This window comes from Mytilus edulis, chromosome 2 (assembly GCF_963676685.1).
Source record: "Mytilus edulis chromosome 2, xbMytEdul2.2, whole genome shotgun sequence".
Classification (NCBI taxonomy): domain Eukaryota; kingdom Metazoa; phylum Mollusca; class Bivalvia; order Mytilida; family Mytilidae; genus Mytilus; species Mytilus edulis.
The window spans coordinates 100,128,511-100,148,791 of record NC_092345.1 but is presented as its reverse complement, the minus strand read 5'-3'; the positions used below and the strand labels follow the sequence as shown (position 1 = coordinate 100,148,791).

The 20,281-nt window shown below is 33.5% G+C and overlaps 1 protein-coding gene across 7 annotated transcripts in view; it reads left to right on the top strand.

Moving 5' to 3' along the window:
• The window catches only part of LOC139513673 (glycoprotein-N-acetylgalactosamine 3-beta-galactosyltransferase 1-like), a 51,251-nt gene that overhangs the window by 10,720 nt on the left and 20,250 nt on the right, over positions 1 to 20,281 (top strand). The window contains exon 1 of one of the 7 annotated variants that reach the window (XM_071302373.1): positions 5,645 to 5,718. The exons of 5 other annotated variants lie outside the window; for them this stretch is intronic. The gene's annotated coding sequence lies outside the window, so the exon portion shown is untranslated. Of the gene's footprint in view, positions 1 to 5,644; positions 5,719 to 20,281 lie in introns of those variants that run through there. One more of the 7 variants, XM_071302370.1, reaches the window with a different exon arrangement.

Below are 20,281 nucleotides of genomic sequence, written 5' to 3'. Positions count from 1 at the left end.
AGGTAGGTAAAATATTTTATTTTATAGATACAAAATCTGCATAATGTCATTTTTTTGTCCGTTTTGTTTTTGCAAATAAGTTTTCCGCTGGGACTATTAGTTTTGAAAAAAAATTATATAAGAGATCACTTTGTACTGGTAAGATAATGTCCGGGCAGACATATATTACTAGTAGAAAAAGTCCCTATACTATAGAGTGTTACAAATTTCGTGTGTGCCTTTTTTTCCAATAAAAATGCTATAAGACTTAAAACTCAATTGTCACGTATTTTGCATCACATTTATAAATGATCTGTATGGAAAAATTGACGATTTTACTGCCAGATATTCTCCACTTTACAGGGTTTTGTCACTTTTGGTTCATGTCAGATATAAATAATTTAGCGGCATCGTTAACATAATCATTCTGATATGCGGATCACAAAAGGCCATCCCCACATAGAATACAACGTCCCTTTACAAATTAGTTTGTACACACGTTAATACTTTTGTATCAAACGAACTTTTTTGTAAATGAACCCTGCTCTTTAAGTTTAAAGGTACAGAGTAACGTAATTCATTTCATGATTTCAGAAAGCGTTCAACATCGATTTCAAACAAATGCTTTGAAACTTCAAATGCAAGTGTTCATGTCAAACGCTCAGGTGATACCAAACGGACTGGACCTTATACGTAAAGATAAAACCCGAGGATTCCGGTAAACAAGTTTTGAGCGGGAAATACAAATATAAGATTTTTGGTAGGAACGAAAAAATTAAATAAAATAAAATCTTGCTGGTAAATACAAATAAAAGATTTTCAGGCGGAACGAATTGATAGGGTCGGTCGGTAAAGGGCAAACAAACAATATTTTAATTTAAGCCTAAGTATTAATTCTAGGTATAGTATCACCATCAATAAGAATCAATTCTAGGTTCATCGTCCTTACAGAGTATCAATTCTAGATATATCGTCCATATAAAGTATTAATTCTAGGTATATATCACCCTTAATAAGTATTAATTCTAGGTATATCACCCTTATTAAGTATCAATTCTAGCTATATTACCCTTGATAAGTATCAATTCTAGATATATCGTCCATTTTGAATTTTAATTCTAGATATATCACCCTTAATAAGTATCAATTCTAGATATATCACCCTTAATAAGTATCAATTCTAGGTATATCACCCTTAATAAGTATCAAATCTAGGTATATCACCCTTAAAAAGTATCAAATCTAGGTATATCACCCTTAAAATAAGTATCAATTCTAGATATATCGTCCATACTAAGTATCAATTCTAGATATATCGTCCATACTAAGTATCAATTCTAGATATATCACCCTTAATAAGTATCAATTCTAGGTATATCACCCTTGATAAGTATCAATTCTAGGTATATCACCCTTAATAAGTATCAATTTTAGGTATATCACCCTTAATAAGTATCAATTCTAGGTATACCACCCTTAATAAGTATCAATTCTAGGTATATCACCCTTAATAAGTATCAGTTCTAGATATATCACCCTAAATAAGTATCAATTCTAGGTTTATCATCCATAATAAGTATCAATTTTAGGTATATCACCCTTAATAAGTATCAATTCTAGGTTTATCATCCTTAATAGGTATCAATTCTAGGTATATCGTCCTTAATAAGTATCAATTCTAGGTATATAACCTTTAAATTATAAGTATCAATTCTAGGTATATCACCCTAAATAAGTATCAATTCAAGGTTCATCGTCCTTACAAAGTATCTATTCTAGATATATCACCCTTAATAAGTATCAATTCTAGATATATCGTCCATACTAAGTATTAATTATAGGTATATCACCCTTAATACATATCAATTCTAGGTATAAATTATCACCCTTACAAAGTATCAATTCTAGATATATCACCCTTAATTAGTATCAATTCTAGATATATCGTCCATATTAAGTATTAATTCTAGGTATATCACCCTTTATAAGTATCAAATCTAGGTATATATCACCCTTAATAAGTATTAATTCTAGGTATATCACCCTTAATAAGTATCAATTCTAGGTATATCACCCTTAAAATAAGTATCAATTCTAGATATATCGTCCATACTAAGTATCAATTCTAGATATATCACCCTTTATAAGTATCAATTCTAGATATATCATCCTTAATAAGTATCAAATCTAGGTATATCACCCTTAATAAGTATCAAATCTAGGTATATCACCCTTGATAAGTATCAATTCTAGGTATAGTATCACCCTCAATAAGTATCAATTCTATGTTTATCGTCCTTACTAATAAAATTGAGAATGTATATCACCCTTAATAAGTATTAATTCTAGGTATATCACCCTTAATACATATCAAATCTAGGTATATCACCCTTAATAAGTATCAATTCTAGATATATCGTCCATGCTAAGTATTAATTCTAGGTATAGTATCACCATCAATAAGAATCAATTCTAGGTTCATCGTCCTTACAAAGTATCAATTCTAGATATATCGTCCATATTAAGTATTAATTGTAGGTATATCACCCTTTATAAGTATCAAATCTAGGTATATATCACCCTTAATAAGTATTAATTCTAGGTTTATCACCCTTATTAAGTATCAATTCTAGCTATATTACCCTTTATAAGTATCAATTCTAGATATATCGTCCATTTTAAATTTTAATTCTAGATATATCACCCTTAATAAGTATCAAATCTAGATATATCACCCTTAATAAGTATCAATTCTAGATATATCACCCTTAATAAGTATCAATTCTAAGTATATCACCCTTAATAAGTATCAAATCTAGGTATATCACCCTTAAAAAGTATCAAATTTAGGTATATCACCCTTAAAATAAGTATCAATTCTAGATATATCGTCCATACTAAGTATCAATTCTAGATATATCACCCTTAATAAGTATCAATTCTAGATATATCGTCCTTACTAAGTATTAATTCTAGGTATAGTATCACTCTCAATAAGTATCAATTCTATGTGTATCGTCCTTACTAATAAAATTGAGAATGGAAATGGGGAATGTAAGAGACAACAACCCGACCAAAGAGCAGACTACAGCCGAAGACCACCAATGGGTCTTCAATGCAGCGCGAAGCTCCTACACCCGGAGGCGTGCTTCAGCTGGCCCCTAAACAAAAGTATCAATTCTAGATATATTGTACTTACTTTCAAAGTATCAATTCTAGAAATAAATTCAGTACGTATAAGATACAAAAATATAATGAATGATTAATTTTTATATAAATATAATACATATGTATCCTGCACACATCATACAAATATTTGTTATAATTAATGATTATTTCAAGTGATGCGTTCAAATGATAAAATGGTGTTTGTTGTGTACTTTTTAGCTTATCTAAACACGTGTGCCCAATGGGCTATAGCGAACAGTTACACCTGTCGCCCAAAGTCCTCTTATATTTATTTCTGTTAATATCAACTTATGTTCCTTAAGATCAACATTTTTATAACAGTTAAACGTCAGAGGAATATTTTGAAAATGCACGAGATGTTTTAAATCGGCATTAGATGTCTATTCATGTCCAGCGTTTTGACTCGAATTCTCATATTTGAATAAGACATACTAAAACGTAATATGTCAAAATTATTATAAGTCTGAAAAAAATACCAATTAATAATGCGTGAAATCGATAAAATGTATATGCAGTTCGTGTTTAATTTAGTCTAGACGCTATATAATTAAGTATCGAGATGACCTCCGAAAACTGCTAACATTCACATAGCCCGATATAAACATTAACATAGAATAAATAGATAGATAGCAACCACGTGCAATTGATTTTTTTTTGGTTTATGTCTCTTTGATTTCATGTTATAGAATAAAAAGTAGGTTAATCCTCGTTTTGAATACCCGAATAGGATTTCTTTTTGTATCCTTTGTATGTGTTTCCCCTCAGTTTTAAAAAGATTTAGGCAAAAAGATTTGTTAATTTACAAATCCGCTGAAATTAATTAATGAAATTGTGAAAAATATCAAAATTATTTCAGGAATTTTATATAATCCCTTGTGAAAATGAAGGATTTCTTATCAGTGATTTTACAAAACTCATGACTTTTGAGACATTTAAATAAAATATGTGATTGTACATATTCACGGTAACATATAATGGTCTGGGTAAAAGTATTCTTGAAAAAAGTGACTAGCATGAAAGATAGACAGAAACAGTAAAAGGCAAAAAATATTCCGCTCAATAAGATCTACAAACCAGACAACATTTCATATTTTTCAAGGTGAGCGATTGCGGCTCTTGGGAGCTTTTGGTTTTTATACGACCGCAAAATTTAAAAAAAATTTTGGTCGTATATTGGTATCACGTTGGCGTCGTCGTCGTCGTCTTGCGTCGTCGTCGTCGTCCGAATACTTTTAGTTTTCGCACTGTAACAAGTGACAGTAAATGAACGCCGTCTAGCGGATTCCGCGAAATATTGCGACGTTTTGTACGAATTACGTCCCTTTGACCATATTTTGCAATGTTAAAATTTCAACCGGCGACTTTTCAATGGGACAACGGTAAATCTGACGGAAAGTATGTATCTTCTAGGAGAATGAACTTGTTTGCTAAAATTGAAGAAATGCTACAGGATTTTGAAAATGAATATGAAAACAGTCATGAAGACGATCTTCAAAACGAAAATCAGGTGTTTGAGTTTGGATATCTGCCGACCAGTTAAAACAAGTGTGAAAACTTGATCACTGTTGCTCACCACTATTTCTACATAATTGTGATGACAGTGCGGTCTCGACAGTATATTGAACTCTGACACAAAATAGTACTGTTGATGTCATTGTTTACTTAAACTAACCAACTAATATGCAGAAATGAAACTTCTGGTGAAAGGGAAATATATTTAGACCATTTTGAGTCAAAATTCACTTGTCTATGAGTTTGCGTTAAAAATTCAGGATTAATGCGCTACATAGTACACTAAATTAAGATTTCCAGAAAACAGGGAGTTATTTTGGTAGTATCTGTGTTTTCAAGATCAGAAATTTCATATAAGACTTTAAACATTGGTTGAAAATTGACATGTAGAAAGGTGATACATGTACAATTCAGGATATACCTGACTTCCTTGAAGGTGAACTTAAGGTAAAATATTTAGATAGCTGTGAAAATTGTAAGATTCGGTTGAACAGATAGGGATTTTTAATTGGTGGTCTGACACCTTTATTTTCGTTTTCCTCCCAAAATAACCCAAACTGAATAATCATAAGAAAAGATGACAAATGCGACTATACCTATATAGAACACAGAGGCATGATGATTAATTCATTGTAGAAAAAAGAGAAGCGACACACAAAATTAGGTCTTCTCGTTTATTAGTATAGATTCTATAACTTTTCTTTTACAGTACTTTGTATATCCCCATCCCTGTTTCACTTGAATTATTGTCAGCTTATTCGAATATGTGCATGTTTTCTGGCACGTTTGAAATAAATGCAATTCATCTTATGTTTGAATGTAAATTTACACAATCATGTAATTATAAACATTTAGCATGTTTTAAAAACAGGAAGTGCAACACACGGTATTTTTGGACAAGAAATCAATTTCTCTTACACTTTTAAAATTCAAATGAATAAAAAAAGAAATCAATCTGGTTGACAATCTGTTAAACACAATAATAGTGGTGCATTTCTTTCCAGTGGTCTCAATCAACACTGATTTACAGAAATCTTGGTAAGAATTTAGTCTTAGATGCTTGATTTTTTTATTAGTTGTTATTGCCTTTGAACAAGCTGTCAGTAACTGCGTGTAGTGGCGGATCCAGAGGGGGCATGAGGGCGTACGCCCCCCTTTTTGCTTGGACTTTTTTTTTTGTAAAAAGATTTATAAGACTAGACTTCGTGAACTTTGCCATTTCCCGTGAATTTAATTTTTATGAGACAATTCTTTTCATATAAAGATTTTTTTTCGCCAGTATTTACTGATTATTTCAAAAGTAAAATTACAAAATACTGAACTCCGAGGAAAATTCAAAACGGAAAGTCCCTAATCAAATGGCAATATCAAATGATAAAACACATCAAACGAATGGACAACAACTGTCATATTCCTGACTTGGTACAGGCATTTTCAAATGTAGAAAATGATGGATTGAACCTGATTTTATAGCGCTTAACCTCTCACTTATATGGCAATCACATCACAGTAGTGTGATTCGGTATGGTTGAGTTGACCAGTTTGTCGAAAAAAACGTCACTCAGTCATTTGAAATTCAAATTACAGGAACACATTTGCAATTCTGAGCATGAAAAATCATGAAACCTTCAAAGCGACAAAGGAGTGAGCAAGAACGTATTGACTTCTATTTCACAATTCAACCATAAAGAAAGTTATACTCTATTATAATCTCATGAAAAAAAGTTCCACATTAATATTATTTACCTACGAAATTATGTTTAACCCCAAACGCGCGAGCCTATCTTAAAATAATATAGCTGAATAATTATCCCCAGTCAGTATAAGCTCTGGATAGATTTAAAGTGCAAGGTACGAGCCATTTGTTTGAGGAGGCAGTCTGAGATTTGAGAGTCTGACCGTATTTAGATTGAAAACAATAATCTTGTCCACTTTTTGGCTGATAGAAACGAAAATTTCCAACAGAATAATATAGCATTAAATGAACATGATGAATAAAAAACGGGCGTATTTTTTTGGGGGACTGGGATTTGCATGAACTGATATATTGAATACTTTTATCAAGATCAGACTGCAACCTGCCTGCTGGTGTGACCTTTAGGGACGACATCAAAAGATCAATGTAAGATAAAAAAAAAAAAAAAACTTAATTCAAATAGTTTGGGGGTGGGGGGTTGAACGGCTGCAAGATTTGGTTATCCGACATTGATTTTTACATATATCCATATGGGTCAATCAATTTTTCCCAAATTAAGTTAAGAGGGGGGGTGGGGGTCAGTGAAATAACTATGTGAATTAAGTTTTTTTTTATCCTTCATTGAACTTTTGATGTCGTCCCTTATGTCTCCATTTGTCGACCGTCATTCATAAATTCGTTGTCATTTCAGACTCATTCGTAGCCTTTGGTTAATTTTCAATTGTGTTGGGTAAAACATATCAACCAAACATTTGTATAAAAATTGCTTGTTTGTCTTTTTTAACTCGTGTCGCTCGTATTGTAAAATTCATCGAGTAGCGCGGCGTGTTTCTTGTTTACAACAAGAAATCTGTGAGTTTATGCTAACTTAACATATGTACAAGCGAGAATTTTCCATGTCTATTTTTTACTGACAAGTCCTACATCAAATATATCAGTTCATAGCTTTTGACCCATACTATAATTTTATGATAGACAATTTATGGGGAGAAGACAACATCAAAAATGTCAAACTCTTACACTTAACAGCAACTATAAAATATACATACCCCACGTGTAGAACCGTTTAAAAAGTGCATTTTACACTTATTTTATGTTTTTAGCCCAAAAAAAAAGTCCCAAAATTTAAAAAACTTCGCCCCGTTTGCAAAATCTTGGATCCGCCCCTGTATTCTATATGCAGTATGTCAAAACTGTCCATACAAAAACCCTATATTCACTGGGAAAAGACATCGTGTAGCAGGAAATAAGCAGAAGGGGGTGCAAGTTTGGGACATTGATACTAAACTTTTAATCTTCTTTACGGTTGGAACAATAATTTAATATTCATACAACAGTTTTTAGACTATAACAAATGAAAAATAAACAAAAATGATGTTTCACGATCATTAATCCATCGCTACATTTTGTATTCTGACGTGTTTTGTTTGTAATGGTGTTTTCTTTCACGTCCGCAATTTTGTTGAAAGTTTCGATGTTAAAAATAGAACACCAATCTTTTTAATAGATACACGTATAAACACTTCATATGAACCCTTAAAAACTCGTTGGATTATCTCGGTGTGGCTGGTCAGTAATAAATAAAAAAGTCACTGGTCAATTCAAAGGTTGTCGTAAGTGATGCAATATATTCTTATTTTCCTGTTCCCCTTGTATAACTTCCAGTTTTATTGAAGTTTACATCGGACAAAGCCTTAAATTAGTTTAATTTAGTTTCCTGTTATTACTACCCCCTTTTTTGTCGCATGTTGTGCATCATGTACTGATTCTTTATATACTTCGAGCATACACATGTACACTTATGGAAAAATAACTATTTACTAAACTTTTTAAAACGTTTTTGTAGACTTGTATACAATAAATTTTATGCAGAACAAAAAAAAAATATTTACAAAGATGTCTGTTTGACTGCGTGTTTTAATTGTTAACTTGTAGATGTATAAATAACCGCACTACACTCTTTCAATAATTTGTAGAATCGTTGATATAATGTTTGTTTATGCGATGTTAAGCAGTAGTATATGGACAGAACTCAATCTGTCGTGATATAGTACCAAACAAACGAGCTATTACATGTTCCGCTGCTAAAGTAACTGTTGTTTTCAAAAATTTGCCAAATCATATCTCGGAACGTAGAAAAAATGCATCTAGATGATCTACACGATAGTCTAAGAGATTTACAAATTGGTTACCCAAAAAAGTGACAAAATTCAACAATCTCCCATTAGAGCAAATATTAATAAAGATCACAACCCTGACCACATGCACACCTTCAATATATGTACAAACAGACAACAAAGTGAAAACGTTCTAGGATTCAAACTGTAGATGTTATGCGGATTAACTATAATAGGGGAAGGACGGCGGGCAGAGGGACAGGGGTCACCCCCCCCCCCCCCCAAACTTTCAGTTGCGGGGGCATTACAAATTATAGCTTTAATTACATCTTTTATTGCGTCAACTTGTAAACGGTAAACCTGATGATTTCTATTTTTATGTTTTTACTATTTTTGCGTTCATGTACTTACAATGTATTTTTGTTTGAATTAGTAATTGTTTTAGACATGTGTATTGATAATGAACAAACATGTATCATATTTTTATAACGTATAATTTCCTTTTAAAATGTTCCATAAAAGAGGGTCTGATTGGGGTTAACGGAATACAGAATAATGGGCAAAAATTGCAGAATAAAAGGCAAAAAAAAAGAAAAAAGAAAAAGAGCATAATTGGGTGCCTAAATATAAAGAATAAAGAATATTGGAAATACAAAATAAAAATTAATGATAATTATCCAGATAAAAAGAATCTATCAATACGAAACACATAATAATCGTGCATAATCAACACGAAGAACGTTGGAAATAATTAGCATGATAACTTGACGTTATGTAATAAAAATAACGACGTCACGAATTTTGATGGTTTTTTGGCCAACATGTTGAGTTTGCGTCGCTTCTACAGGGAAAACGAAGTCGGTGACCATATTTTTTTTTAACATCATCTAATTCGTAAGACAAAGAGGAAGAAAATGTTAATTTAAAAAAAAATTCTATGGAGCGGTTTACGTGATTTATACCGGAAACCGAAAATTGTAGAAGAAAAATACAGATTTCCCCTATATATTCAATGTAATTAAGTACCCTCTCGGACCATTTTAAAAATGATTTTTTCTCGAAAACGAAGTCGGTGACATATACTTTTTTTTACATTTTCTGATGTATATTTTCAATATCTAATCGAGTTCTAAATTTTAAAAAAATCTATGGACTAGTTCATTTACTGATCCTTGACCTTATATAGAAATCTATGAAATTTTAACACAACGTTTAGGACCACAAAAGGAAGGTTGGGATTGATTTTGGGAGTTTTGGTCCAAACATTTTAGGAAATAGGGGCCAAAAAGGGCCCAAATAAGCAATTTCTTGGTTTTCCCACTATAACTTTAGTTTAAGTAAATAGAAATCTATGAAATTTTGACACAAGGTTTATGACCACAAAAGGAAGGTTGGGATTGATTTTGGGAGTTTTAGTTCAAACAGTTTAGGAATTAGGGGCCAAAAAGGGCCCAAATAAGCATTATTCTTGGTTTTCTCACAATAACTTTAGTATAAGTAAATCGAAATCAATGAAATTTAAACACAAGGTTTATGACCACAAAAGGAAGGTTGGGATTGATTTTGGGAGTTGAGGGCTGAACAGTTTAGGAATTAAGGGCCAAAAAGGGGCCCAAGTAAGCATTATTCTTAGTTTTCGCACCATAACTTTAGTATAAGTAAATAGAAATCTATGAAATTTAAACACAAGGTTTATGATCACTAAAGGAAGGTTGGGTTTGATTTTGGGAGTTTTGGTCCCAACAGTTTAGGAATAAGGGGCCCAAAGGGTCCAACATTGAACTTTATTTGATTTCATCAAAAATTGAATAATTGGGTTTCTTTTATATGCCGAATCTAACTGTGTATGTAGATTCTTAATTTTTGTTCCCGTTTTCAAATTGGTCTATATTAAGGTCTAAAGGGTCCAAAATTAAACTTAGTTTGATTTTAACAAAAATTGAATCCTTGGGGTTCTTTGATATGCTGAATCTAAAAATGTACTTAGATTTTTTATTATTGGCCCAGTTTTCAAGTTGGTCCAAATCGGGGTCCAGAATTAAACTTTGTTTGATTTCATCAAAAATTGAATAATTGGGGTTCTTTGATATGCCAAATCTAACTGTGTATGTAGTTTCTTTAATTTTTAGTCCCGTTTTCAAATTGGTCTACATTAAAGTCCAAAGGGTCCAAAATTAAACTAAGTTTGATTTTAACAAAAATTGAATTCTTGGGCTCTTTTGATATGCTGAATCTAAACATGTACTTAGATTTTTGATTATGGGCCCAGTTTTTAAGTTGGTTCAAAACAGGATCCAAAATTATTATATTAAGTATTGTGCAATAGCAAGAAATTTTCAATTGCACAGTATTCAGCAATAGCAAGAAATCTTCAATTGCACAGTATTGTGCAATAGCAAGAAATTTTCAATTGCACAGTATTGTGCAATAGCAAGAAATCTTCAATTGCACAGTATTGTGCAGTAGCAAATATTTTTAATTGCACAGTATTGCACAATAGCAAGAAATATCTAATTGCACAATATTGTGCAAAAGCAAGAAATTTTCAATTGATTGGAGTTATCTTTCTTTGTCCAGAATAGTAGTTGAATCAACTTAAATCATTGTTTTATACAATAAACAATGTATATTCACTTTTACTACCAACTGATAAATTAAAACAATCTTTACCAATTCAGTGATAACAAGCACCTTTTGTTACATTTTAATATTTTATGATGTATTTAAATGAGTAGTTATTGTTTAGAAATTTGAATTGAGATCAGTTTTGGAAAAAGGGAAAGGGGGATGTGAAAGAAAAATGGGGGGGGGGGGGGGGGAGGTTACATTTTTCTCATTTCAGATTTCATAAATAAAAAGAAAATTTCTTCAAACATTTTTTTGAGAGAATTAATATTCAACAGCATAGTGAATTGCTCAAAGGCAAACAAAATATTTTAAGTTCATTAGACCACATTCATTCTGTATCCGAAACCTATGCTGTGTCAACTATTTAATCACAATCCAAATTTAGAGCTGAATCCAGCTTGAATGTTGTGTCCATACTTGCCCAAACCGTTCAGGGTTCAACCTCTGCGGTCGTATAAAGCTGTGCCTTGCGGAGCATCTGGTTAATGCAATATTGGCCAATATTATTATTATGAATACGGGATTATTTTGAAGAGAAATCATCGTTTATACTCAAAAGAAAAAAAAATCGATACTGGTAAAAAAATGCGTTAACTTCTACAAGTATACCTAACTTTGACATTAAGCTTTAGCCAAGAAAATCCTTTAGGAGTAGGAATTCATATACATTTTACGAAAGTATCAAACCAGCTTACCATCTTTAATGATCTTTCCTCGTATTCTTGCATGCTCACGCAATTTTGGTATAAATACTAGTAACATACTTGAGTCAAAAAAGGAAAAACTTTGATAAGTTTGTATTTCTTAATTTCTTTAAATTCAAATCGACTAAGCAACACGAACCCCCCAAAAAGTTGCTTTAATAAAATCAGAAGGAATTGTACGTACCGATTATCAGGTTGTCTGCATGTTGATATTGTAAAATATTAGCTGCGAGTCACAATATGAAGCTTTTAGTCGAATAAGCGCAGCGAACGAGATAAAAAAAAAAGCCTTTATATTGTGTCGAGGGCTGATATTGGTCGAGCGGTGATCGATACAGGATGCGATACGGATTTTACCATGTATTGATTTGTTTATCGTTTTTTTTTAACAAAATCAGATTCACTGTATGTAACGCTAGGTTCACACTGCCGATCAGATCAATTCAATGATCCCGATTGTCCAAATTTTCACGACCAAGCGTGACCAAATTCATGATCGGGCCTGTTTACGACTTCTACCCGACTGCTGTCCGACTGTGCACGACCGTAACCCGACCATTCACGACTCCATCACGACTCAAACCCGACCAATAATTGAATACATATTCGATAATTCTGACCAATTGACGATCTCTACACAATCTTTACACGACTAGCTGGACCAATCAACTATACTCGATCTCAGCCTGATCACTGCCAGACCAGATCGACCTGATCGTATGGGAGTCGTAGGGATAGTTGGGCATTGGTCGGGTATGTACAATTTCAGTATAAAAACATCTGATTTTTTTAAAGATAACCCGCTGCAGCGGAGGAGGCATTAAATGACCCTTGCCCGTCCGTAAGTACATATACGTACGTCCTAATAATAAGTTTCCGTTCTCTAATTTTATTTTGCCATAACCAAATGAAACGCAATACCATAAAACACAGATCAAGTGCGAATTTGGGTAGTGTCACTTTACCGTTCTTGAGTAATGACTCTTTATAACGTTATATGCAAGCTGGGATATTATCTGTGTTGATCCAATGGACACGTTCCCCATTTGTTTGGTTAGATTCGGTAGTTAACAGAAGGTCTGATTAAAATTATATATTTAAAATATCTACATGGAAATAAAGCAGTTGGATTGTTTGGCAAGGTGGTAAGAGCTTAGATAGACAGCTTAGATAGCTGTGACAGAGCTTGAACATGTTGAAGAGAGCGTAGAAAACAAACAAAAAGGTAGACAGAAAAGGTTGCCGAAAAATCATATAATGCAGTGGCTAAAAAGGCGACCACTGTGTGGGCAGTATAAATAGTAATCACAAAAATACTGAACTCCAAGAAAAAACTCCAAGGAAAATTTAATCGGAAAGTCTCTAATCAAATGGCAAAATAAAAAGTAATGAGAGACTTGCAGGAGGAAAAAAGAGGACCTCAATGGTAATAAAAACTTCCTGAAAGTAAAGTAGGACGTTGATTTGTAATGGGAGTTACTGCTCATTTTCCTTCAAAATGAGATTTTTCACTAGATAAGTACTGATGTTATATAGCAATATGCATAAATATTACCATCCCCTTTTCCTTGCTTTCTTGCAAATTAAGCCTACTTTTGTGTCATATACGTATGTCTGTACATGTAATCGGTATTTTCCATAGATCTGATACCCAGTAGTTGAATGGTTCAAGATATTTCTTTTTTGGTGTATCCATGGCAACAACCTGCCTTTTTTACTAATAATATTGCACAAAGTGGGAACAGATGTCACATATTTTCCCAAAATTTGGCCAAAAATAGATCTAAAATTTCAATCCCCTTGAGGATACCTTTTCTGAAACTGTTTACAGATATCTATCACGAATTCAAATAAAAAATCATTTGTCTTTCGTCTCATTTTTTTTTTTAAAATTGTATCAAAAAACGTATGGAAAAAAAGTTTTTGTTAACATTCCACCGTACGGTGATATATATTTGTTAATTTCTGTGTCAGTTGGTGTCCTATGGAGAGTCTCATTTGGCAACTATACCACATCTTCTTATTTTTATACTACAAAAATTTCTGGACATACGGAAAATACGAACAGTCAAACAAAAATAGCCCATTAAACAGCTAAAATATAATATTGATGTTTTCAAAAACTAACTTTGAAGGCTACATTGATACGATATTCCGTGCTTGCATTTCGTATCATGATTTTCTTGATAGAGGGTTGCTGCTCACAAGGAAGCTATTAAACCAAGAGTTCCAAATGGTGAAGTTGAAATCATCCTTTCGTAAATTTTACGGACACCATCACGAGTTGATTGACCGTTATGGAATAACCGTTTCACAAATGATATCGGATATGTTCCTTACGTCGTAACTAAAATCCTTTTCCCTTTCATGAATGTGACCTACCGAATAAGACTATTTACCGGATTTGTTATCACATAAGCAACACGACGGGTGCCACATGTTGAGCAGGATCTGCTTACCCTTCCGGAGCATCTGAGATCACCCCTAGTTTTTTTATGGGGTTCGTGTTGCTTATTCGTTAGTTTTCTATATTGTGTCGTGTGTACTATTGTTTGTCTATTTGTCTTTTTTCATTTTTAGCCATGGCGTTTTCAGTTTATTTTCGATTTATGAGTTTGACTGTCCTTCTGGTATCGTTCGTCCCTCTTTCAGTCATCAGATATGTTTTAAAAATAATGAATTTAAATGCACAATTACTTTAATATTTAAAAAATCCTCTGGGTCCAAAATGCAGAATCTACTTTCCTTCCGAAACACCTGCGATCATCCCAGGTTTTATTGGGTTTCGTGTTGCTAAGTTTTTAGTTTTTATACGACCGCAAAAATTTTAATTTTTTGGTCGTATATTGCTATCACGTTGGCGTCGTCGTCTGCGTCGTCGTCGTCGTCTGCGTCGTCGTCGTCGTCGTCGTCGTCGTCCGAATACTTTTAGTTTTCGCACTCTAACTTTAGTAAAAGTGAATAGAAATCATTGAAATTTTAACACAAGGTTTATGACCACAAAAGAAAGGTTGGGATTGATTTTGGGAGTTTTGGTCCCAACATTTTATGAATTAGGGGCCAAAAAGGGCCCAAATAAGCATTTTCTTGGTTTTCGCACTATAACTTTAGTTTAAGTGAATAGAAATCTATGAAATTTTGACACAAGGTTTATGACCACAAAAGGAAGGTTGGGATTGATTTTGGGAGTTTTGGCTCCAACAGTTTAGGAATTAAGGGCCAAAAAAGGGCCCAAATAAGCATTATTCTTGGTTTTCGCACAATAACTTTAGTATAAGTGAATAGAAATCAATGAAATTTTAGCACAAGGTTTATGACCACAAAAGGAAGGTTGGGATTGATTTTTGGAGTTGAGGTCACAACAGTTTATGAATTAGGGGCCAAAAAGGGGCCCAAGTAAGCATTATTTTTGGTTTTTGCACCATAACTTTAGTATAAGTAAATAGAAATCTATGAAATTTAAACACAAGGTTTATGATCACTAAAGGAAGGTTGGGTTTGATTTTGGGAGTTTTGGTCCCAACAGTTTAGGAATAAGGGGCCCAAAGGGTCCAAAATTGAACTTTGTGTGATTTCATCAAAAATTGAATAATTGGGTTTCTTTTATATGCCGAATCTAACTGTGTATGTAGATTCTTAATTTTTGTTCCCGTTTTCAAATTGGTCTATATTAAGGTCTAAAGGGTCCAAAATTAAACTTAGTTTGATTTTAACAAAAATTGAATCCTTGGGGTTCTTTGATATGCTGAATTTAAAAATGTACTTAGATTTTTAATTATTGGCCTAGTTTTCAAGTTGGTCCAAATGGGGGTCCAAAATTAAACTTTGTTTGATTTCATCAAAAATTGAATAAATGGGTTCTTTGATATGCCAAATCTAACTGTGTATGTAGATTCTTAATTTTTGGTCCAGTTTTCAAATTGGTCTACATTAAGGTCCAAAGGGTCCAAAATTAAACTAAGTTTGATTTTAACAAAAATTAAATTCTTGGGCTTATTTGATATGCTTTATCTAAATATGTACTTTGATTTTTGATTATGGGCCCAGTTTTCAAGTTGGTCCAAATCAGGATTCCATATCAAGTATTGTGCAATAGCAAGAAATTTTCAATTGCACAGTATTGCACAATAGCAAGAAATATCTAATTGCACAATATTGTGCAATAGCAATTAATTTTCAATTGGAGTTATCTTTCTTTGTATAGAATAGTAGTTGATAATATATGTTGGAAATTTGCCAGACATGACTATGATGTCATTTTCTATTTTTATTTGAAAATAACTTTATGTAAATAACTTCATTGGAAATTTGCCAATATAAATTGTTGCTGATGAAGCTTTTTTTCCTTATCTTATCTAAAATGTTTTTAGATAATGTATGTTGGAAATTTGCCAGACAGGACTATGATGTCATTTTCTATTTTTATTTGCCAATAACTTTATGTAAATAACTTCATTGGAAATTTGCCAATATAAAATGTTGCTGATGAAGTTTTTTTTATTGTTTTATACAATAAACAATGTATATTCACTTTTACTACCAACCAATCTTTACCATTCAGTGACAACAAGCACTTTATTTTACATTTTAATATTTTATGATGTATTTAAAAGAGTAGTTATTGTTGCAAACTCCTTTAGAAATTTGAATTGATATCAGTTTTGGAAAAAGGGAAACGGGGATGTGAAAAAAAGGGGGGGGGGGGGGGTTAAATTTTTCTCATTTCAGATTTCATAAATAAAAAGAAAATTTCTTCAAACATTTTTTTGAAAGGATTAATATTCAACAGCATAGTGAATTGCTCAAAGGCAAAAAAAAACTTTTAAGTTCATTAGACCACATTCATTCTGTGTCAGAAACCTATGCTGTGTCAACTATTTAATTTTAGATTTAAATAAGTTTGAAGAAGAAATCTTTAATTGATTTGTAAAATCTTGACATTTGTTTTGTGTAAAAAAAAAAAACCCATGTAATGTCAAAAATTTGATCACAATCCAAATTCAGAGCTGTATCACGCTTGAATGTTTTGTCCATACTTGCCCCAACTGTTCAGGGTTCGACCTCTGCGGTCGTATAAAGCTGCGCCCTGCGGAGCACCTGGTTTATCTTGTGTTATGTAGACTTCTATTTGTGTTACACCTCCTTGCAAAAGTACAGACGCGTACTGTACATGGAGGAATTTGTGTACAGTTAAAAATAAATAGTGAAAAAATATTTTTGGCAGAAGCAAAGTTATGAGAGTTAATCAGAGCTGCACACATTTTAAGAGAATCGTGTAACGGTCATGTATACTCTAGTATGGCCGAGTAGAGATCGAAGAGTGGTCGAATATTGTCGCATAGAGGTCGGGTATTGGTCGAGTTGGTCTGGAATGAAAAACATATAGAAGTCGCAGTGATCATGAAGAGATCGGACATTGGTCGAGTTAATCTTGACCACATATCGTACAGGTTGTCGTTGATCGGGAAATGATCGGATATGAGTCGAGCAAAGATCGAAATGATCGAGTACTGATCGGTAAACTACTTGTATTCCGACCAAATCCAATCTCTACACGATCCTTTCCCGATCAATTCGACCGCTACTCGTCGAATTCTCGATCTCTTCTCGAGTGACTGGCTTCTCGATCCTTACTCGAATGTTTTTGACATGTCAAAAACTCTCGGGTAGAAAGTCAGATCGATGACGATCAAGGTAGACCACCCCGAACATTTTTGTCGATTAAGACAGACCAGTCTCCCGATCGCTTAATTTGTCTTGATCGAGTTTGATCGAGTTGGTCTGATCGGCAGTGTGAACCTAGCTTTAGCGGACAACCGTTTGATGCTGAGGTGGAAGGCTGGCAAATTGTAGAAATAAATAATCTGATCTTATCACATATAAAATTATAAATATTCTGAACATATGTTCTGGACTAATGTTACCACTCCTGTGTATTGATTTGTAATTAGTTAATGCGGGGTTCAAACATTGCCGATTATTGCTCCCGTTTGAGATCAGATAGCGATACGACACGAAAAGTGAAAAAAAAGTCGGATTACTATCCTCAATTATCTTGAATGCCCTATCATTGTCTGAACGCAGTCGTTTAAGTTCGAAACAGATTCCTACGGGTCGGGAAGGGTCAGAATAGTTCGGCGAAGCACCCCGACAGTAAGGTGCGTCCCGTAACATTCGGGGAATATCAACCGATTTTGGTCTAGTCGGATATCAATCGTGCCTATGTCGTGACAGATTCTGTTGTATCGGATCAAAGTCCTAACAATGTTCTGTGTATTCTGGACGGTGTCCTGTGGAAGGGGAATGATCTTAAGAAATTTTTCATTGCTGTTTTTCTGTCGATTGAGTCCAGATTGCATCCAGATCTTGTCGATTGCGAACCGTTTTTGCCGAAACCGTTCCGGAACAGTCCCGTTATTAATACGAAATTCGTCAATGATACCCACGTCAGAGTCCCGACAATTGCAGAATACAATACGACTGAGACCAGATAAAGCCGTTTGCAATGAGATAGAGCGGACCTTGATAGGATTACGTTCCGACAGTACCTGATCATTCCGAGTATGCCAACAGTTAACTTCCGTCAGCGTCGGTGCACTGTCTGGTCACCGTCTGATATCTGTCGGATTACATTCGGTAGAATCAGGACGCAGTCGTGACAGACTCGGTCGAATTTTACCATGCGAAAGATATAAATCGGATTAGAAGCGGATTGGGAACGGGGTTGTCGGTACAAATTCGCTTGGAAACGCTTGAATATCGACGCTTCCTGAACAATATCTGATTGTTGTCGTGATTATTATCCCAAATTTTAATTAAAGTTTCAATTTCCATCAACGATTCACAGTATCTTGATCAGACTTTTGACAAATTTTAATCGGGAATGGTCCTGTCAAGGACGGCAGTAAAAATCGTGAATGTGTGACCCCAGCTTAACATTCGATGTTGGCGACATTACTGTTTTTACATAATGATGTATAATTCGTCAAAATGTTACCACTTTTAAAATGTTAAGTTAGTATTAATCTTTACATTTTTGTACTTTAACAAAATCAGCAAAAAAGGGACACTCATTTGATTCTGAGTAGGGTCTGGCAGATTTTATAAATTAATATTCTGGCCCCCATTTAGATGAAAACGAACCATCTTGTCATATCACACATGAAAAATAAATATTCTGGCCCGATATACATTTGTGTAATCATTTACTAAGGATTCCATTATAAACAGAAAATCCGGAAAGAAGTATTGTTAGTTGTTGTTTTGAGGGACAAATATAACTTCGTATATGAAATCTAAAAAAAAAAGGCTCGCTTATCATTTTGGATAATGAAACTTCTCTTTCGAGGATCTTCGAGGACCCAATTTGTAATGATTAAACGTAATCTGTATCATAATGGGTTGAACAGTTGATGCTGAGGGGTGCCGAAGAGGGGCAGATTTGAAGTCAATTTGGGAATGATCAGAAAATAAATATTGTGGCCAAGGCGGACTCAGGCGGAATGAACGTAAATAATCTGTCCGCTTTAATGTTTAAAAAAAGTATTTTGACCTCATCAAATTTGCTAGCCCAGCTCTCCCTACCAACCCCCTCAAAACTAACTGAATCTAGATGGTGTCCGCTAACAAGACTGCTGCTTAGCCCTCCTTTTGACTCTTATTTAGTATACTATAGACCTAGAGATTGGAGATATTTTGTATTGTTTTATTGTGTTGTTTGGTTATCAAGTCTCATTGGGTCCAATCAAGTCTATCCACAGTCGCTTGTCTCTAATTTATTCAACTATATACTTTTACATTACAATACACTTAAGTTATATTGAAGTAAACAGATATTTTTTTCCAGAGGCAAGTGCCTGTGATGTTCCTGCTCTAAAGATGGTTGAAATGGTTCCACAGTCCAACTAGCCAATTCATGTTTATCATAAATATACTCCTTTTTTCCATTTATGTTTTTCTTTCTTTACGGTACAATGTAGCAACACTGTGCGGGACAAATTTGCCATTCCAGAATTGGCAAATCTGACAAATATTGATTGGCCAAGTGATAGATATTAAAAAAAAAAAAAATTCCCCGTATGTCTTAACATGTCACTATTGTCACCACAGCTGATTAAAAGTACATTTCCCATGGGAATATTTTAAATTCTCATGGGAAATTTTAAAGTTCCCATCGGAAAAAGTACTTTTCTCATGAGAATTTAAAGTCCATGGGAACATAAGTAGAAACTTTCTTCCCATGGGAATTTTTGTTCCCAAGGGAACTTCTTTTTCTTCCCATGGGAACACATTTTCCCCTTGGGAACATTTATTCTTCCCAAAGGGACACTAATTCTTCCCATGGGAAGATATATTTTTTCAAGGGAATATTAATTTGTCCTTTATTATTTTTTTCGAAATTTGTTAAAGAGCTATGAAATAACCATGTCTGGTGCAGTTTAACCAAATTATCATTT